The sequence below is a fragment of the Choloepus didactylus genome, chromosome 10 (genome assembly GCF_015220235.1).
Source record: "Choloepus didactylus isolate mChoDid1 chromosome 10, mChoDid1.pri, whole genome shotgun sequence".
NCBI classification, from domain to species: Eukaryota; Metazoa; Chordata; class Mammalia; order Pilosa; family Megalonychidae; genus Choloepus; species Choloepus didactylus.
In genome coordinates, this window is record NC_051316.1 from 81828619 (window position 1) to 81851532 (window position 22914).

At 42.7% G+C, this 22914-nt stretch overlaps 1 pseudogene; it reads left to right on the forward strand.

Moving 5' to 3' along the window:
- Positions 1-2384: 2384 nt before the first annotated feature.
- On the forward strand, positions 2385-6710 carry LOC119545248 (annotated as a pseudogene).
- The last annotated feature ends 16204 nt before the right edge of the window (positions 6711-22914 follow it).

Here is a 22914-nt window from a genome sequence, read left to right on the forward strand (position 1 = left end):
TCATCCAAACTTATCTCTTTCCAAACTCAAGGGTTCACCAGGATTTGTTAAGTGATTTGGTATTTCCTATCTGACTCTATGCTTTTTGAGACTTGGAAAATGTCTTCTCTCAGTTTACATCAAGTGGATTCTCACTTGGCAGTCTCTTTACCTTATGAATCATGATGTGTGCTCGTGGGGACTCACTACCTGATTAATGCCACAACTAGACTTCTTTGAACTCTGAAGCTCATCCACCCTGGACTTGGAGCCCCTCAAACAGGCTTGAGCAGAGACTCAGGAGGATTAATGGCCTTGGTAACTAAATCTAGAAAGTGAGTTCTCCACAACAGATGCAACTCCAGAGTCTAATTTTTAAGTGACCTTTGCCAAGTGACGTCCCCACACTCCACAAAGGAAACCTTATAGTAAGAAAGCAAATGAGGAAAATCAGGTTTTGCCCTGAAGAAAACACTGATTTCAGCTCAATGGAGATCATTACAAAGCATTTTTGTCCTCTGAAACGTAGTAAGGATCCACACAACTCCAGAAAATATGTCCTGCGTAATGGGTTCTTAAACCCATTACTGGAGTGCATGATTGAACTCCCTAAAAATGTATGCATATTTGTATACGTGTTCATACATGCATCTTTTTCCCCTGAGAAGAATTCCAAAGCATCAAGATTCTTAATGCTTTACCACACCCTCCTCGCCAAATCCTAAGGATTCCTGGCCCTTACAACACAATCACTATCTGCTTCTGACACCATCAGAGTCCCCATCATTTTTCCCCAATGGCTGAAACACAGTTATCAAATGGTATGATCACAAGGTCCCCCAGCATCACACAAGAGATGCTGCTTGCAGGCTGCCTGAAGTCTCAGATGTCAGCCGATTACTCTGACAGAAGATCAGCTCACATAACTTCACAGGAGAAGCAGTGTGTGCTCTCAATCCAGAACTGGGCCCCACTATAAGAAACATATTGTAACATTCAAGAATGGTGTCTTCATAGGCACATATACACCGCCAGTTGAAGGACAATTTTTCTCTAAAGAAGGGAGGAGACAGAGGAAAATGAATAGCATATACTCATCAATATCAGTATTGTTACAGTGTTTCCTATCTCTTGAACTACTTGACTTTTCCATCTGAAGTATAACCTAAAACAATTACACACATTTCAGTACATTTGTGCGGTTTCTTCTTCCTGCTACAGAATACATATGGATTAAAGAAATTTCTGAGGGAAAATCTCTGTTCTTTCCCATTTTCTCCTCTGGGGACAGAACCCACCCCTCTCCCTTATGCATCTCTTCAGCCCTCCTAACCACAGCTCCATGTCCACAGTTCCACCATGTGCTTCCTAATCACATAGATTGGAAGTCTCAATCATCGCATTACCTTAGACTTCTTCACTCTTTTCATGCCACCTCCTCATCTAATCAGTCCCCAAATCCTCTCAATTTTCCCAGAGCAACAATTCTCATGTCTAGTTATTTCTTTCTCCCAGCCTCGGAATTGCCCAGAATACTAGACATAATAACACTGATGACATTTGCTAACCCCAATAGTTTATCCTATCGCTTGTCCTAGACAATAACATTTTTATTTAAAAATAAAATATTAAGTCATTGCTCTATACATTCGTAGGGAGTAGGAAGTTTAACACAACTCTGTAAGATAAGTATTATCTTCCTTCTTATGGTTCTCCCTGTACAAAAATAGGCTCCCTGCACAAAAATCACAAATTATTAGGACTGCCAGAGAGAAGGGAGCTAGTAAAAGCAGTGTGCAGAGCTCTAGTAATGCTCTAGTTTCCTCAGGTTCTGGCTGTGTGCTGGTGTACCACAGAGGATCTGAATGGACCCACTGAATACATGCCAGATGATGGCCCTCCAATATTGACACATTCAGAGAGACAAAGCACAAAGCTGGTAAAAGTGGAACACAGCCAAGAAATCCATTTGATTTTGACTTGACGCAGGCATCCCAAACTATGGCAAGCTCTCTCTCTAAAGTGGTCTATAAATGAAGGTTTAGAGCTATTCATTAATTCCTAAAGCTTGATAGAAATGGTACATTCTCCTCAATAAGCCCACATTGGCCAATTAAAGTGCCTATGCCTTTGGCTGGAGTTATACCAATTCCACGTGGTAACAGGGTTTCACTCCTGCTGATCAGAGCCTCTGGTTGACAGTTACATTAACTTTTTTTTTTTTTTTTTTCACAGAGAAGATAAATGTAAGCTTTATTTACACTTTCAAGCATATTCACACAATTCATATAACATTGTAAATAATATAGGTATGCATTATTTAAACATATGATTAGTTACAATAATCTTTTCCTGAGTTTGAATCTTAGATTCATCCTAGCACATATTGTGTGTTATGGGGTTACATGTTGTGGAGCAAGAAGAGGGAACCCCATGCAAGGCCAGGAAACTCCTTCCAACTCCTCTCTACACCTGGCCCTGGAGATGGCCACTGCAAACCTTCTGGTGGTCAGGAGAGCCCCCTGAAGCCCAGCCCCTCCTGTGCCCTCAGGGGAGGTTTGTGACTGGGCTCACCGTGACTTCTTTTCACTGTGTCTCTCACACAGAAATACATGACCATGTCCTCCAGTCTCAGGCTGCTGAGCTTTAGATAACCTTCATTCTTGATGTCCAATGTGATTTTTTTTTTATCTTCGTTTTATTGAGATATATTCACATACCATGCAGTCATACAAAACAAATCGTACTTTCGATTGTTTACAGTACGATTACATAGTTGTACATTCATCAACTAAATCAATCCCTGACACCTTCATTAGCACACACACAAAAATAACAAGAATAATAATTAGAGTGAAAAAGAGCAACTGAAGTAAAAAAGAACACTGGGTACCTTTGTCTGTTTGTTTCCTTCCCCTATTTTTCTACTCATCCATCCATAAACTAGACAAAGTGGAGTGTGGTCCTTATGGCTTTCCCAATCCCATTGTCACCCCTCATAAGCTACATTTTTATACAACTGTCTTCAAGATTCATGGGTTCTGGGTTGTAGTTTGATAGTTTCAGGTATCCACCACCAGCTACCCCAATTCTTAAGAACCTAAAAAGGGTTATTTAAAGTGTGCGTAAGAGTGCCCACCAGAGTGACCTCTCGGCTCCTTTTGGAATCTCTCTGCCACTGAAGCTTATTTCATTTCCTTTCACATCCCCCTTTTGGTCAAGAAGATGTTCTCCGTCCCACGATGCCGGGTCTACATTCCTCCCCGGGAGTCATATTCCATATTGCCAGGGAGATTCACTCCCCTGGGTGTCTGATCCCACGTAGGGGGGAGGGCAGTGATTTCACCTTTCAAGTTGGCTTAGCCAGAGAGAGAGGGCCACATCTGAGCAACAAAGAGGCATTCGGGAGGAGGCTCTTAGGCACAACCATAGGGAGGCCTAGCCTCTCCTTTGCAGCAACCAGTTACATTAACTTTTAATTAAGATTAAGTAAGCAGCTAAGGAGACAATGACAATTAAATGCAATATATGATCCTGGACCATATCTAATAATGGAGGATAAAAGGCTCAAAAGGAATATTATTGGAACATATCAGAAAATTGGACTATAGACTCTAAGCTTTGTATCAATGTTAAATTTCTTGAACTTGGTAATTGTACTTAAGATTGTTATGTAAGTGAATATCCTTGTTCTTATGAAATGTACATGGAAGTATCAAGTGTTCAAGGAGCAAGATGTATCAACCTACCCTCAAATGTTCAGAAAGTAGATAGGTACAGATGGATGGATGGATAAATGTATGGATGGATGGATGGATAGATAAAGATAGATAGATGATGATTTGATAGATCAGTGATAGATACTATGATACAGCAAATGTAGGAAAATGTTAAAATTGGTGGCTCTGGGTATCCTAGAATGGGGAGGGATATCGTGGAGTTCTCTGTATGGGATCTGTATTCTTTCTGAAACTATACTGTAAGTTTGAAATTATTTCAAAATAAAAAGTTTAAAGAACAAAGAAGATTAGGAAACAAATTGAGCATAATTAATAAATATATTTTTACAAAAACAAACTTTGACAAAAAAAATTTACAAACAGCCCTTGGTAGTGGCAAGAGGTAGGATCACTGTCTTGATCATGTCTGGCCAATTATTTGTTGATCCTCCTCAACATCAGCTTTACAACCAAACACAGCCATCCGATCAACATGACCCCTCTACTATCAGCCCGCTGGCTCTGGTGTTACTAGCCAGCACTACTGGTGTAGCCAGACCTCTGGCCTTAGGTGTTGGCAGTCCCAGCTTAGCACCTGCTGGGGAAATCACAGACACACTTAGTGGCCATCTCCCAGCCCTCACCTACCCCGCCCCCATCACTCCCTTCCTTTTTTATTGTGTGCAGATGTTTCCGCATTTCCATTCTGCAGCCCAGGGTAGACGTTAGATCTAATGGAGCAGCCTGACCATACCTTAAATCCAAAAACCAGGAACAAGCAGCCCCAGCTGCTTATCAGGGTGGGAACTCTCAGCCACCTCCCCCTGGGACACACAAATACCCCACCCTTGGCAGCACAGATTTGTCTTTCCTCTCTGTCACAAAGTGGGGTGTGGGGAGCTGCCATCCATCGACCCTGACCCCAGGAGTGGCCTCCCCAGGAATTTGGCCATAATGCTCTCTGCTCTTTTAACCCTTTGTGCTGTGTTAGTAATAAAGCAGTCATTTGCTGAAAGTTTCTGTTGTGTTTGAGCCTGTGTTTCCATGACATACCACATAGGAACTCATTCCACAGCAGCCCAGCCCTGGCCCCTGCTGCCAGGCCTTAGGACAAAGCTTGTGGCCCAAGGGGATGGTGATCCATCCATCTCTACCATCATAAAATGAAAGCCAAACCAGTAGGCTGTTTAGCTTTTAAGTTCACCAGTCCCAAGAAATGCAGTGAGCAAATTTGAATGAAGACAAATGGCAAGCCCATACTTTACAAACAGACAAAAACAATCACTCAATGTATCAGTTGTCAGTCACAAATTTTATAGTTCAAAATTGTACTAATAAATATCTATTCATTATAAAAACTACCTTTTGAAAGACCACAAGTCACTGGATACATCAAGATAATTAAGACACAAACCTTGCCTTCAGGTGCTTACACTCTAGATAAAGAAAGATTAGGTAGGACACAAACAACTAGCAGGTGAAGTGGTGAACACTGGGTATTTCGTAAGAAGTAACTCAGATAGACTTGTCGGTGTTCAAGGAAGAGAGAAGTTTCATCAGGTTTCATGGAGGAGCTGGTGTTCGGGAAACTGAACAAGCAGAGCTGAGGGGAGAACATGGCAAAGCAAAGGTGTGACTCCCAGAAAGTAGGGGAGGTATCCTAGGAACAAGGAATGAGCAGTGAGGAAGGAGAGGAAGGTGGGGCCCTAGCTAAGAGAAGCAGTGGACTGTGGCAAGCACTTTCCCAACCAGACTGATTGGGTTCAAATCCCCACTCTGTCATTAGCTTTGTGACCTTAAGTCTAACTTCTCAACCATAAAATGGGACAATAACAATGCCTACCTCACAGGGTTATGAGAATGAAATGGGTTGATTTGTGTTAAGTGCTTAGAACAGTGAGAGACATCATTACCATGGGGAGTGTGAGAGGGCAAGGTGACGAATTTGCACTCAATTTGGTTAGCACAGAGAGCCAGGGAAACTTCTCTGAGCTGGTAAGATTTAAGACAATGAGTCTGGTGAGGGTGTCAGGGATGGAACAAAATGCAAAAGAGGAGTGGGGAAGTGAAAATAGTGCAAGTAGTAGTAGTCCATGCGATGGACTGAATTCCTTCAGACACATCTCCTCATTCAAACTACCTGATTAAAGTGTAGGGGAGCCAAAAAGGATTCAAATATCTGTGATAAGAAGACTGTACTAGCCTGAACCAAAGATGAAAAGCAACTCTTGGTACATCAAAGGGAAAACTTGATCATAATTAATAGCAACACTCTCTAAAAGCTTCCAGTTGCCTTTCTGTAGTCAGAATTAATACTAAAAGGAACTAAGAGTATCTGGTTAAAAAGAACACATAGTTATTCACAAGGGCAGAGCAGACACTTTCCTCTTCAGGAGGTGTTGAAGATTGCCAAAATCACCTTCTAAGTGGCAAGGGCCATCCTCTACACGCTGCTGAAAGCGCCCCTGCCATCAACCAGTTCACCCAGGCCTTAGACTTCCAAACAGTTACTCAATACTTAAGCTGGCCACAAGTACAGACCAGAGACAAAGCAGCAGAAGAAGCCGAGGCTGTTGGCTGAGAATAAAGTTGCCAACAAAGGGGATGTCCCTACTAAGAGGCCACCTGTGCTTTGAGCAAGGGTGGACACTGTCACCACCTTGGTGGAAAACAAGAAGGCCCAGCTGGTGGTGACTGCACATGACATGGACACCATTGAGCTGGTTGTCTTCCTGCCAGCCTTGCATTATAAAATGGGGGTCCCCTGCTGTATCATCAAGAGGAAGGCCAGGCTGGGACAGCTCATCCACAGAAAGATGTGCACTGCCGTCACCTTCATGCAGTCAACTCAGAAGACAACAGAGCACCAACTAAGCTGGTGGAAGCTATCAGGACCAATTACGACAAGAGATGATGAAATCTGCCAGTCCAAAATCTGCGGCTTGCATTGCCAAGGTGGAGAAGGCAAAGGCTAAAGAACTTGCCACTAAACAGTTAAATGTACACAGTTGAATTTTCTGTACATAAAAATAAAAGTTCTCCTTCAAAAGAAAAAAAAAATCGCCTTCTAGAGTCTTGCTGCAAAACCTGGGGTTCTCAATGTGTTACTTTGTCAGATAAAACAATGGCTATCCCTGTTAAAATGCAAAAATTCACCTTTCCCACCCATGTTTAGTGTCTCAACAAGAGTAATTTAGTTGCTTAACAATTAGTCAATCACTAATGAGGCCCCACAGGACAGCTGAGCTTTGAGTGGGAGCCTGGAGGGCGAAACGATCTAGAACCCTGTACGAGAAAGTATGGCTATGGATGGGTGGCCAAGGGAAAGCACATAGTGAGGAGAGCGAAGGATGGAGTTCCCATAAGGAAGGGAGCAGGTATAGAAAGGGGTATGAAGAGACTTATGAAATGTATTTGCCAATCTCAAAATTCTGTTGAAAATCAGCCCTGCCCTGACTTGTTTAATAAAATCTATGTCTGTCACCCAAACTGGACAACCTCGGTCCTCCCTCCTGCCTGACTCAGCGTTCTTTTCCTTTTTGCTGAATATATACCCCTGCCAGTGACCTCTACTCACTCATTTTCCAATGAGAAAGAGAGAGAGAGAGAACACACTCAGTTTTAACCCTTCCATGGTTTCAAATGGTCTGAAGGGAATAGATGTCACCCTTCCCGTGTGGCCCAGAGATGTCATTAAAATTATGAAACTTCAGACCCCTCTGAATTTCATGAGAAGAACATGACAGGCTGATCTATATAACTAGAAAGAGTCCAAAAGCAAGTGGAGAACAAAGAAATTACTTTAAACCGAGTTAGAGAACAGTTCGACATTAATGACTCCTGGAATTAAATTAGAAGAGCCTCTCTCTGGCCCTTGAATGGGGACAGCAGTGCTACAGACCTCTTTGGGGGCTGCAGCAAACTTCTTTCCTTCCAGCCAATAGGTAACCAGTTCCCTTTTCCCCCAGGGAGGAAAAACACAAGCATTTAATTAGGGAAGAAATAGCCAACTCAGCCAGAAAGGGGGCCAGTCAGTGATGGACTTGCCAGCTCATTGGACATGATAGTGCCTATCCTGAAGTCCACCCGGGAACCTGGGGGTCCTGGGATGGCATCCCTGCCAGACAGCTCTTTAATTGGTTTGCTTCATAACTGCCGAGTATGTCCTGCGTACAGGGCAAAGACAACTACCTCATGGGCACCTGGACACGCTCACTGACTAATGAGTCACAGTCACCCGAGCACACTCACCAATGCTAACACTCTCATGGCTAACAAATCCCATGTGTGCTGCCAAGCCGGGAGGGGAGAGACAAGCCTGGACTCTGCAGCTACTCAGCCCTTCGGGCAGAGCTAAATGAGAATGATGACCCAGTAATTCTGAGACTGATGACTTCTTTTCAGGACAAATACTAAGCAAGCCATATCCCCACCTGAAAAATCAGTGCCCTTACATCCACTGTGGATCAATAACACCCTCCCAGCACAAGGCTCAGAGCCTCGGCCTCTCACTTACGTGAAAACCAGTCTTAGGAAACTTGCATTCTAGATTCACTGTGATACACTCTGCAAGATACACAACATCTTCCCATATTTGCTCATCAGTTCCAACTGTATTAATTGTGATTCATTTCAATAGAGAAAAGTAGAAACAGCCGTGCAGGCAGAGCCCTGTGCAAAACAGATTTCAGAGTTGAGGCACAGAAGTGAGATGTTTTTCCTGGGCTTTTTTATGTGGGTTACCATGGCACTCCCTCTGAACAAATTTCATGTTTAAAATATACAAAAATAACACAGAAACTATTTGGACAATATCTAGAGAGAACCGCCTACAAATAATGCACATATATTTCATTTCTATAGCTGGTTAAATTGGCTTCAAACAGAATACATTTATTTAGTGTTTTACTAAAGTCCCACAACCATTATTTCTGTGGTTTTCCATCTGTAGAAGCTGGAGCAGAGCCAGGTGCCCCACGTCCCACCACAGCAAATGTGAGCTGAGAAAGAATTGGGCTCTGGTGAAAAGAGCCAGGGGTGCTGCCTTTCCTGGGCTCATCTCACCCATGAACGGCAAAGATTTGGGGTTGAAAATGTCTCTCACCCTAAGCTAGGCCCCACCTTCTTTCCCAATCGTAACAATGTCTAAACTAATTTCAAATACTCATTGCCTTTTCTAGGAATCGCTCCTCTTTTAAAATAAAACATTCCTTGGAAAAGGAACAAGTCCATGAATAGATTCTTCCTGTTAGAGGAGGGGCCCCGGGCAATGTGAGGGAATCGGGTCCTGAGGCTGAGAAACAGAGAATGCTGGAATCAGGGGCAAGGATCTCGAAAGGGAATGCGGGAGAAACCAAAGAGATGCTTTGCCTGTTTCACAACTTTGCCAAGGATTAATGGCCCTGCTTTTCCTCACTCCTTCCCAACCCCAGAGAAGGAATGTCTCAAGCAAGTTCTGATCTGCTCATAATGGATTGGGAATGGAGAAGACATCAACTTTGTGAACCAAAAGGAGCATGTGCAATTCTTTAGCAGATGCCTAGTCCAAAAACCTATACAGGCTAATATCTTGACCAAAAGTCAAAGGATTTCCAAGTTTGTTTGTGACCTTTTCCTCTGTGGCAGGGACAGCATATGCAGAGCAGCAAATTCTACCAACAAGTTTACTGAAAACAGCAATCCAGAGGACTTTAATGGCTAGAGGTTTCCTTGTAGCACTCTGCCACCATGACCACCACCACAGACACCTGTAATCATTATCTTTCTTGGCTTTTAAATTCCTGCCACACACCATAGTATGAAGGCTCCACTTTGCTCCAGGCGTTGGTGTGCACTTGAACACACTAGGTTTTCATAGCTAAAGGACATCCCCTGCCTTTGCCTTGCCCTGAAAAAACTGAGCAACTCTGAAGCATGACCAAGGAAATCCAACTCCAAGAATCTCACCTGGTGAAGAGGTACTCCAGGGTACATCCTAGCGAACACCTCCAAGGGCTTCACATAATATCCTGCATCTGATTAGCTTTTCTCACAGAAGTTAGGTGGTAGAGGCTGCTGACCTGGGAAAACCTTGCATATTCTAGAGGAAAGTTGACGTCCACTCTTTGGACACTTCTTCAGAAATATCTGCCCTTTTCTTGTCACATATATCCCTCAAGAAGCCAGCTTTTGACTACCTGAGATAAGAGTGACCAGCGAAAGAATAAAGGTACAAACCCCCCTGTGATGGTTGGGATCATGTGTCAACCTGATCAGGTGATGGTGCCCAGGTGTCTGGTCAAGCAAGCACTGGCCTAACCATTACAGCAAGGACATTTGTGGCTGGTTAATAAACCAGAAGGCTAGTTTATTCAACCATCAGTCAGTTGACTGCACCTGTGACTGATTACATCAATGAAGGGCATGTCTTCTGCAATGAGAGAATTCAATCAGCTGGATTTAATCCAGTCAGTTAGAGACTTTTAAGGAGGAGAGAGAGAGAGGACCATCACTTCTTCAGCTAGCCAGCGAAGCATTCCTGAGGAGTTCATCAAACACCTTCATCAGAGTTGCCAGTTCACTGCCTGCCCTACAGAATATGGACTCATGCATCCCCACAGTTGCATGAAACACTTTTATAAAATCTTATATTTACAAAAGAGGCACACTTATTCATTGTTGGTGGGAATGTAGAATGGTGCAACCACTCTGGAAGACAGTATGGAGGTTCCTCAGGAAGCTAAATATAGATTTGCCATATGACCCAGCTATTCCATTGCTAGGTATATACTCAGAAGAACTGAAACTTAAGACACAAACAGACATTTGTAAACCAATGTTTACTGCAGCATTATTCACAATTGCCAAGAGATGGTAACAGCCCAAATGTCCATCAAAGGACGAGTGAATAAACAAACTGTGGTATATACACATGATGGAATATTATGCAGCTGTAAGACAGAACAAAGACATGGATCATGTAATAATGTGGATGAACCTTGAGGACATTATGTTGAGTGAAGTTAGCCAGAAACAAAAGGACAGATTCTGTATGGTCTCACTAATATGAACAGACGTTAATGAACAAACTTTGGGAGTTAAAAGCTGACAACACAGGCGACCAGGAGATAGAAAGAGGGCAGAGATCAGCCATTTGATGCTGAAGGACTACAGAATGTTTAGGATTGATTGCATAGATCCAGAAATAGATAGCATAATACTGTGTGATGGTAGCACGGTATTGTAAGTACACTGAACAAAGATGTCTGTGAGTAAAGCTGAAAGAGGTGGGATAGGAGAATGTATGACACCAGAGGTAAAGATAGATGATAAAGACTGGGACTGTATAACGTGGCAAAAACTGGAGTGGCCAATGACTGTTACTAAATATACAAATATAAAAATGTTTTTGCATGTGGGAAAGCAAATGAATGTCAACCATGTAGAAATTTGAAAAAGGGATGGTATTCAGGAAAAAACATAATCAAAGCAAACTGGAGTCTATGGTCAACAGTAACATTGTAGTATACCTCCATTAAATGTAACAAAGGCAATACGCCAATGCTAAATGTATATGAGAAGGGGATATAGGGGAGTAATATGGGATTCTTGGTAGTGGTGTTATTTGCTGTCCTTAGTAGTATATTGTATTGTATGGCATGTTATTTTTCTTTTTATCATTTTTTCTTATTGCTAAAAAAAAAAACAATTTTTCTAGTAGTAATCAGTATGTTCAAATGCTGATTGTGGTGATAAATGTACAACTTTATGATGATACCATGAACAACTGATTGTACACTGTGGATAAATGTATGATATGTGAATATAATTCTATAAAATTGTAGGAAAATATATATATAGGAGTAAAAGCATTGGAGAAAACATGGTGAGAGGGATGATGCCTCACCAATATGGACTAACTACAATGTGTAAACTCAGAATTGAATCTTAGAACATAGCCTAACGTGGACACAATAATTGTAATAGTCCCTAGATTGTAAGTTCTTACAGCAGTTAACTCTATCCCTGAATTGTAAGGCCTATCTCTAAACTTTGAGATGCTGATCCCCTAGCGTATGTTGTCACAAACATTGGGACTGGTGGTTTGATGTGCTGAGCCCTCGAGCATGGGACTTGCCCTTATGAAGCTCATTACCACAAAGGAGAGTCTAAACTTGTATGTAATGGTGCCTAAGAGTCTCCCCCTGAGTACCTCTTTGTTGCTCAGATGTGGCCCTCTCTCTCTCTAACTGAGCCATCTCGACAGGTGAACTCGCTGCCCTCCCCGCTACGTGGGACCCTACTCTCAGGGGTGTAAATCTCCCTGGCAACGCAGAGTATGACTCCCGGGGATGAATGTGGACCCGGCATTGTGGGACTGAGAGTATCTTCTTGACCAAAAAGGGGATGCAAAATGAGACGAAATAGTTTCAGTGGCTGAGAGATTCCAAATGGAGTCGAGAGGTCACTCTGGTGGACATTCTTATGCACTATATAGATAACACGTCTTAGGCTTTAATGTATTGGAATAGCTAGAAGTAAATACCTGAAACTACCAAACTCCAACCCAGCAGTCTGGACTCCTGAAGACAATTATATAATAATGTAGATTACAAGGGGTGACAGTGTGATTGTGAAGACCTTGTGGATCACACCCCCTTTATCTAGTGTATGGATGAATGGAGGAATGGGGATAAAAACTAAAGGACAAATGGGGTGGGATGGGGGGATGATTTGGGTGTTCCTTTTTCACTTTCATTTTTTATTCTTGTTCTGGTTCTTTCCGATGTAAGGAAAATGTTCAGAGACAGATTGTGGTGATGAACGCATAACTATGTTATCATACTGTGGACAGTGGATTGTATATCATGGATGATTGTATGGTGTGTGAATGTATTTCAATAAAACTGAATTTAATTAAAAAAATAAACAAAAAAATTAAAAATTAAAATTAAAAATTAAAAATAAAAAAAAATCTTATATTTACAGATAACTCTTGTTGACTCTGTTTCCCTAGAGAACCCTAACTAATACACTCCCTAAGGACCCTGTACTCTTGCTCTAACCACTCCTCACATCCAAGCTGGTGGGAATCCACCTTGTGAGGTGCATCCCACCATCACGATTTCTGCCATAACCATGCACTCATTTGTACCATCATTGATTAAACATTTTTCTTTAAGTGGACTCACCTAATTTTTTTAGTGAAGAGTAGCAACTCTTAGAGAGTTAAAAGTATCCTAATATCAAAACGAGTCCATTTTTTCTAGATATAATTAGAAGGGCTGCAAGAGAACTGAAAAGTAAATAACTTTCCCACAGTCTGATTTAAGGTTATTTAAATCCTTGTCCCTTGACCACCTAAAATCATCTAGTAGCACAACCCCACACTTTAGTGGAGAGGGGCTCTGGGGAAAGCCCAAACACCCTCCCTGACACCTCACCACCACCACACCACCTTCCACACACATATCACTTTGGAGGAGCTTTGATCCATCCTCAAGTGCCCCAAATTGGGCCACAGCAGTAGATTGGCACTTAGCTGGTTAAACCAAAGGGGTTAATCAGGATGTAAAGTGGCCCCTTTTCTAGACCACTTTCAGGTCACTTCTCCTTCCTCCCTTCTCTCCCATCCCACTAGGTCAACTACAGCAGAGGCTGCCTCTCACTTACTTATCAGGGCCCCTAGCCCCCCTCACTCACCTCTGGCCCTTATAAGACCAAACAAAACCAGGGGAGGGAATCCAGAGGAGGCATGGAGAGGACTGTCGAGGACAGCCTGCACTAGGCCTTAAGGAAAAGGATTCTGTTTCCTTAGGGGTCTTTCTGGGCCATCTCTCACCCAGATCCTTAGGATCCCAGTATGGGGGAAAGGGACCAAGGCTGCCTCGCCATGTCTTCATCTTATCTTAGCCTTGACTGTGGGACAAAAGGGACCTCCTGGCTCAGAAATGGTTCTGCTCAGTTGGCAGGATCTGGACGTCATTCTTTTCCTCTGACACAGTCAGCCCTAAACCCTGTTAACAAGTGACAACACTGAGTGGCCCTAACCCCTGTGTTTTATTACCCATCCTCACCTGATTAAGCTTTATTAAGCTAGAAGAGAGGAAAAATCTGGACAACCTTAACCAGAATAATTGGTCCCTGAACAACTGTGTTTATTATACAAGCCAATTGCGACGAACAAAAAAAAATGAAAACGTATTGCTTTCCATAAAGCAGATAATAAACCTGAAACAGCACTTGTTTTTAACTTTTATATTAAAATTCTCTTTTGAAGCCCCATAAAGACTTCGTATCATATTAATAATTATTACCATTTGGGGCACTTACTCTGTGCCAGATACTGTGCTAACATTTTTTATACACTATGCCATTTAATGGTAGCAGTCCTAAGAGGTAGATAGAATTATTCCCATTTTATAGATTAAGAAACTGAGGCTAAAGGAGGTGAAATATCTGCCCAAGGCCACAGAGTTGGTAAGTTGCAGAGTCAGGATCCCAAAGCCAGTGCTTTAAACTCTTCAATAATATCACTCTAAATCCTAAACTCCCCCCTTCCATAAGAGATAAGTCATGGGAAGCAGAAAATGGTTGAACTTAAATACCCTTGTCAGTATGGCACACATAATATATTTTCCTAAAAGGGAGGCTGTATTTTGAGCTTTTACAGATCTGGAAGAGGATTGGAGAAGAGGCTTTTAACGTAATTCTAATCTTCTGCTACATGAGTATTTTACTTTTAAACAGCCTCCACTAATGGAGGAAAGTGGCTTGGAAAGGGGCATAGGCCCTTGAGCATCATTTTTTTTTTAAAGAAATACTGAAATCACCTGGGTGGTAATACATCATAACAATCCAACTGGAATTTTTCCAATTGGTGGATGGCTTTTGATTCACTATAACCTATGCCAACCTTTCTCTGTTAACAGTGACTCTGTGCTTGGAGTGACCCCAAGACTGCAGATTCTCTTACAAGATGAGGAGGTGGAAATGAGTGCTTGGGAGCCACAGATATTGAACATTGCTGACCCACATGTTCTACTCCCTTGTAAGGAGCTAATGGGAAGGATGTAGGGAAATCAACCTAGCAGAGGCAAAAAGCACTACATTCAGCCTTGTGTACCACTCCCACTCCCCCATCTCTGCCTCACTTCCTCCACTCCCCCACCTCTGCCCCATTCCAGGGCTACTTTCCACTCACTGAGATTCACTTATGTTCTTCTTCAGAGAAGCAAATAGCCCCTGCACTGAACTCAAATACAGCACAACTGGTAATATGTGAGAACGTACTATCATTAAGACAGATTGCAATCAGCTCACTGAAACCATAACCTTTGTTTCACAAAATTTCCACCCAAGTTCCATTATCTGCTGATAGAGAGCCCCAATGGATGTTTCCTCACCCCTCAAAGCCTCACCCCTTCCATTAAGCATCATGGATTCTCATCTGAGCAGCTATATTGTTGATGCACTAAAGTGGATCCCTTTGGATTTAACAAATGGAAAGTTATTTTTAAAAAGTTTTTAAATGCCAGCAGGCAGAGGAATCACCACATAACTTGTAGGAAAGCACATCAACCAGTTCCTAGGAAAACCAGATCTTGGATCCTCTGCTAACAGGGGAGCATCTCACCTTGGTTGGTTGACTCCACTCAAGAGGCTGTGTTCACAGTGTTTCTAAATAGACACTAATGAGGCATTTTGATACCAACAACTCCAGCAACTACTGGCCCTGGTCAGTGAGAAAATTCCTGAATTCAGAATCTATAAGTCTCTGAAACAAGTTATAAGGAATTCTAGAGTAAAAAACAAAACAAAACAAAACAAACAAACAAAAAACATGAAGCTACCATTTATTATGTACCTACCTGCCAAGTGCTTTGCATTCTTATTTTATCATCCTAACTGAATGTAAGAGGTAGGTATTATCATCCCCATTTCAGTCAAACAGCTAATAAAGGTCAGGGCTAAGATTCGAACTTGTATCTGTTTAATTCCCAAGTCTTTCCACTATAAATACAATTAATTTTCTTGAACATCCAACCAGCCTTTCATTCATGTTTCTTTGTTCCCTAAGGTAATGCTAATCCCTTGTTTAGCATTCAGAGGACTTGCCCTGTGATTCAGATCACAAGCATCTTACAAGAGGTGTGCAGTTATTGAAATAGAGATCGTAGAAGATTTTGCAGGGAAGTTAATGCACTTGGTTTAGACCTGTTGAATCTGGTGTCCATGTAGGACATCCAGATGGAGGGGTCTCAGGGACACTTCTCAATATTGGCCTGTAGCTCATGAGAGAGATCTGGGTTAAAGATAATGATGTAGATGTTTTCATAAGCATATAGTTGTTTGCAAACCATGGAAGTGGGAAGAAGGAAGAGAGAATGATAATCTATAAACCAGTGGAGGAGAAGGGAGAGATGGAGGGATGGTTAATAGGGTCACATGCCTCAACAAGATCAAGTGAGGTAAGAAGTTATCACCCTCAAGTCAGGATTAGGCAATGCTACAGGGCAGAAAATAAATTACAATAGGTTAGAGGGTTACTAAGTGTCAGAGACAGCAGAAACAATCAATGAGGATGACTAATAATCTGGTGTGGTGGTAACCTTGCTAAATGTCAGGTACTGTTTACAATCCCCAAAGCAACTCCCTGAGGAAAGTACTGTCATCATCTCCATTAGGGATGGACCCAAGGTTCCAATATTAGTAGGTGGTGTCTTAGTTTCCAAGCTGCTAAAACAAACACCATACAATGGGATGGCTTAACAATAGGAATTCATTGGCTCATGGTTTCAGAGACTAGCAGGCTTGCTTCCTCCCAAGGTCAGTATCTCCTGGCTGGCAGCAATCTTTGGGGTTCCTTGGCTTTTCCTTCACATGCAATTCAGTGAAGTACATATATTATATATATGATACATGGCAATGTTATAGAGATTGACCATGGATTCCAAACTACGTCGGAAAGAAAGCCAGGAAAACCCATTAGAGTGGAAAAGTTGAGATCCTAGAGGCTTGATGCAGCTGAAGAAAAAACACTGAGAGTCGATGGGGGAAAGAAGCAGAGAGATGGTGGAAGGATGTGTACCCAGGGTGGGATTTCTTAAAAGTAGCAGTTTCAAGCAATGACGAGGCCTAGGCTATGGCCAGGAGTATGGGGGGGATACGGGGTGGGCATCAATAATGTCCAGGCCACACACTGCTCTCCTCAGGGAGTGTTAAAAATGGAAGGCTATTTTTTATGGGCATTATTTAGATTCTGAATTAAAAGTGCTCTACAACCACCGAGTATCAGAGCATTATTGTTAAGGGATGCTGGGAGAGGGCTTCAAGTCACATGCTTGATGACATTCTAGCAGTACCTTCCCTGAAACACTTAAACCCTGAATACAAATAATTACTGACCTATATTATTCTAGCAGGTGGAAAAAAATTGTATTTAAGAACAATTTTCACCAATATGTCATCAAGAAACTAAAATCATTGTCCAATTCAAAATGTCACTCTGTTGCTGACACCCTGTTCTTGCCATCCTGGTTATTTTCCAATCTTGGATGAAATGCCTGTCAAGATCTTTGTTGGCCTATTGCAAGATGATTACCCATCATTTTTCTGTTTTGTTTTGTTATGTTTTGTTTTCTAGTTATCTGGAGGGCTGGCTGTGAGAGCCAGCTGAAAACCCAGGAATTGCTCCTAAGAAGTGAGGGTGTAAAGTAGAACAGAACCCACAGCCACCACTGTGAAAGGCAGCAGGGTGAAGAGTTAAGATCACTGACCTAATGGTCAGATCTGGCCTCAAACTCCATTGCCTCACTTACCAGCCGAGTAAATGTCAATAAAATTCATTCTCAGTGTCCTCTTCTGTACCGTGGGCTAATGATGCCTACTTTGCTTGGTTGTTACAAAGATTAAACAAGATCAAGTAAGTGAAACCCTAAGTACAGAGTTTGGCACATAGTAAATGTTCATTAAACTGTACTTATTAGTGCAATTAAGCTCCCAAATTGTATGCTTAGGGCAATGAACTGCTTCTAAGCCATTGCTGCGGGTTCTATTCTCCAAAGCTACATATGCAGAGGCATGCTAACAAACTGGCTGGCACAGGGGCAAAGGGGAGGAGGGAGCCCTGGATGTTAGTGCTTGCAATTTCCATGTAAATACACCCACCATGACTGATTTCAAGATACCAACATGATATCACTGAATGTGTGTTTGGCCCTCAGGAGTTGGCTCCCATGTACCACTGCATGATTGTCTGAGATTCTTCCCTTGGAGAGTCATTCATCCACTCACCTATTCTATTATGGGCCAAGCATCTACTGTGCAAAGGGGATTTTAAAAACAAACAAACAAGACCTGGCCCTCCCTTCCCTGGAGCTTGTAATCAGGAAGAGGATGAACAATTAAACAGCAGTGACAACACTGTGAGGCAGGAGCCAAGTAGAGACAGCAATATGGCAAAAGAGAGTACAGGACAGGACACTGCACCCAGATGAGAGTCAGAGAAGGCTCCCAGTCTAGAGGATGAGCAGGTGAGGTGAGAGATGAGGAGTGTGTTGAACAGAGGATGCGGTAAAGTGCTACAGCCTGGAGGTGAAAGAGCAGGAAGCTGAGAGAAAAGTAGTGAGGGTGGGGCGTGAAATAGAAGAGGGAGCAGGGCTGGAGGGTTACCCCCAACCAGGCCACGCAGGGCCTTGTGAGCCATGTTAGGGCAATAGAGAGACAGTGTAGGGTTTTAAGCAAAAGAGTGACACAGTTGGATTTGCATTTCAGAAAGATCACTCTGATGCATAAATTACATAATTAAAAATAAGCTTTTTATAGATTAAAGGTTATCAGGGGCCTGAGGGGGGCAGGGGAGACAGGGGGTTATTGCTTAAAAGGTACAGAGTTTCTGTTTGGGGTCATGAAAAAGTCTTGGCAATGGATGTTGGTGATAGTAGCATAACACTGTGAATATAATTAATAACACTGGAGAGTATACTTAAAAATAGTTAAAATGGGAAATTTTGTGTTATATATATGTTACCACAAAAAAAAATATTAAAGTGAAGAATATAAAGGCCACCCTGGCTGCAGGGAAGACAAAGGAATGGTGGGGAGGGATGGACAAGACTAGAGGTAGGGACCCCCATTTGGAGGCTGTCACTATAATCTGGGCAAGAGATGATGGTGACCAGCACCAGGGTCTTGTCAGGATGGAGAAGAGGGATCAGATCTGAAAGATGGTTAGGAGATGGAGCTGCAAGATGAGGTGACCAATAGGAGTAGGATGTGAGGGACAAGGAGGAGTTGAGAGTGATTTTCGGGTGTCTGACTTGGGCCACCAGGCCCTCAGGGCACCATTCTCTGCAACAGTAACAACCGGAGGAGCAGCACCAGGAGCCTTGAGGGGGAAAGGGATGAGTTCAGTGTGGAGGTGTCTGCGAGACCACCAAGTAAGGCTGTCCAGCAGGGAGCGGGATCATCCCGCTGGAGGTCAGGAGAGAAATCTGAGCTGATGATGAAGCTTTCAGGGCCTCTAGCACACAGGTCACGGCACAAGCCACGGGAGTGGCTGAGACCACAGATAATGGGGGGCGGGGGGAGTTCAGGAGAACTCTGGGGCTCATCAACATTAAGAGTACAGAAAAAGAAGAACCTGTAGGCAACCCGAGAGAGAGCAATCAGAGAAAGTCAAAAGAAAGCCAGGGAGATGAGAAGTTCATGAAACCCAAAGAAAAACTCTAACATGAAGGAAGAATTGGTCAACGAAGTCAAAAGCTACTGGAACTGGAAAGTATGATTGGAGGTCTCTGCTAGCTTTGGCAAAATTCATGCAGAGGTTTGGTGAGAGTGGCTGCCAAATTGCAGGAGCCAGTGGAGTGAGGATGTGACGGCAGCAGGCAGAGACCATCCTTAAAGAAGACTGACGGCTAAGTGCAGAGAGACTGGACGGGAGCTGGAGAGGAATGTGGGGTTGACGGATGGTTGTTTTACTTTGTTCTAACTTTAAAGACACCTGAGCATGTTTAAAGAGGAGACTAATGGGGGGCAGGGAAAAAATATAATTGAGCCAGGTTGGGCCTGAGATGGACCCCAGCCTTCCAGGTCCCCTTTCCAGGGCAGAAACCAAACCCTAAGAGCCCCAGAGCATCCGAGAGTTCACTGTGCCCATGAGGAGAAGAGGGGAGGGAAGGGCTAAGGAACATGTATAACTTAGACAACAAGGCCACACCAGCTCATGTGGTACTAATACCAAGCCCCAACTTTAGTCAAGGCACCACCATTTGGGGGAAATGTGGTTAAGGCATATTTTCAAGTTATTCCTTGAAACAAGGCTTTCAATTTTTTACCAAAATGGATGTTTTACCAAACTGGCAACCTGTAGATCCAATCCAGCAGGCAGGCAAGTATTTTGCCCAAACAGTGTTATAAAATTCAGGAAATTTCACATAAAAATCTAGACATTTATGAATTCTCCTGAAATCTTGAAGATCTGTAGTGCATGTTCCACATTGCTTCTATCAGAGGGGCTGAGTAGTGGTTGTCTCGTTGTAAAGGGGCAAACATCTCTTCAGGTTGTCACAGACTTTACCCAGACTCTTTCCTCACCTGCCTGGCCCCCTTCTTACTTTGCAAGAAGTGCGTTAGATGGCGCTGTCATCTGTTCCAGTCCTACTTTATTACTGAGCACTCTATGTGCCAGGCAGAGAGCTCAGGCACTGGGGATGCAACAGCACCTGCAGCCCTGTCCCTCCTCGCCAAGCTTGGAAGCTAGAGAGGCAGGCAGAGCCGTAATCTCCACTGGATAGGGCTGCTGGCACCCTTTGACAGTACAGATTTAACTTTGCATTTAGAAAATATTCCAGCTTGTCTTCTCGTCCCACACACCCACTGATGAGCAAAAGCACATTCAGAACGGATGCTCAACTAGCTATAGAAATTCTGACTTGAATTTCCTGGGGGTTGATGCTGTATTGTGGTGCATTGCTTTAGGAATCAGGCCAGACCACTACCTGAAGAGGGCAGGGGTAGAATACTTTAGCACAATGCAAGAGAATTTATAAAAGCACCAAAAGATTTTTGGCATTAGCAGTCTCATTGCATTCCTTCCCCTTTCTTTACAAACTGAAGTCTTTTCCAATACTGTGGCAAAATCTGAGCTTGTCTCTGCCAGACTCAACTGAAGATAGATTAAAACAACAGAGCAGGTATGATTGCAGGGCTCAGGAGATTTATTTGTTTTGCTAAAACACTTGCATCCTTTGGCCAACGGAAGCCTCTGCCTGTCTGTATCTCTCGAGGGCACTATTTTAAGGAGAAGGTGCTCCTGGAACAGAAGGGCTTTTTCACCGTTGAACCTTCCCCTATTCCTACTGCAGAGGGAATGTGGAAAATAAATTTGATAACATTTTAGTGGAGACTGAAAAAGGCACTTCATACATAAGGAAGACCTTTATCTTTTGCAGAATTAATTTTCTTTGAATAAGAAACAAAGAAAGATGAAAACACCTGGGACCCAAGAAATTTCATACAGTAAGAATGAAACTAGAATATTCTTGCTTTGAGAACTAGGACGAAGCAAAGCCTTTCTGAAGGAGGGTGGGAATCAAAGTAGAAAAGGTGGGGTTGTTCTAAATCTCTGGCTAAGAGTATTGCAGAATTTGGAAGTGAGATCACACCGGCTGCTCTGTTGACCGAGTGATCCTCCCTCCCTCTCTGCCAAACCAAGGCAGCCACGGGTTACAGCTCATGGACCTTGTGTTGGTCTGGGACAGACCTGGATTCAAACCCCTGCTCTGCCACTTACCAGTGGGTACCCTTGTGCACCTACTAGCTGGGAAAGTTTGTTACCCAACTTCTCTCGGTTTCAGTTCCTCATTTGTCAAACAGGGTTCTTAATATATATTTCAGGGGGTTGTGGTGAGAACCGAATGAGAAGTCTTTGCAAAGTAACTGATCCATAGCAAGCATTCAGTAAGGGGCACCAAGAAGCAGACACTGAACTGTTCTAAGTGTGTAGTCAAATAATACTGGGAGCTGTCAGATCCCAGAAAAAAGAATCTAACATATAGAAGGAATGTCTGATCCAGGGGCCCCACAGCTTATCTCATAGAAATCAGGTGCCCTGTAAACTAAGGGTTGAAGGCTGTTTTAGAAATCCCAGTCATAGTGGCACCTCGACCCCAAAAGGTGAATAAGGCAAGATCACATATGTCCATAAAATGAATGACCACAAGCAAGCCAAAAGGCCTGCTTCCTCCACATAGATAATACAGCTGCACATCAAAGAAGAGTAGTGTGTTAGAACCCTAGCAACCAATCAGCTCAGAAGTTGATAAGCCCTCACCCTCTGAAAGCACAGGACACCCTTCCCTCCCCACGTGGTTTTTTTTTCTTTAAAAAATGCCACTCTCAGAAAGAGAGCTGGAGCCATTTTCTTTCTTTCACTGGCTCCCACCTGCTTTCTTCCTCTAATAAATCTTAAACTTTATACTTAAACTTTGACTTGCTGCGTTTTGTGGATTCTTGAATGACTCCGACCTAACAGGAGCCTTTTCATCATCTGACATTTGACATTGAAATTTGACATTTCAAAATCTGACATTTGAATTCCTGTCTTCTTAGCCTAATTTTACAGCTACCCTCATTACGTAAATCAAGAGCCACTACAAAAGCTAACAGGATGGAGGGACAGACTGGGGAGCAAAGGAGCTAAAAGGCAGATGTGGGAGGGAGAATTACTTTTCACTGCTTATGCCCTTTTGCAACAATTAGAAATTTTTCCAGTTTTATTACTGGGGTACAATTTACACCTAATAAAATTCACCCATTTTAAGCGTACTGTTTAATGAATTTGGATAATATATATAATCAAGTAACTATGTAACCTTAACCACACAATCAAGATATATATACAACAATTCTATCACCCTACAAAGTTCCCCTGTACCTCTCTGCAGTCAATTTCTTCCTCCACCCGGGCCCCAAGCAACCACTTTTCTGCTTTCTGACATGATAGCTTTGCCTTCTCTAAAATGTGTCATATAAATGAAATCATATGATATGTAGTCTTTTGTGTTTGATCATTTTGCTTAGCATATTTTTGAAATTCATCCACATATGGCATGTATTAATATTTCATTCCTTTTTATTCTTTTTATGTCTATCATATGATATATCACAATTTGTCCATTCATCAGCTGATGGATGTTTGGGCTGTTTCCTGTTTTGGACTATTATGACTAATGTG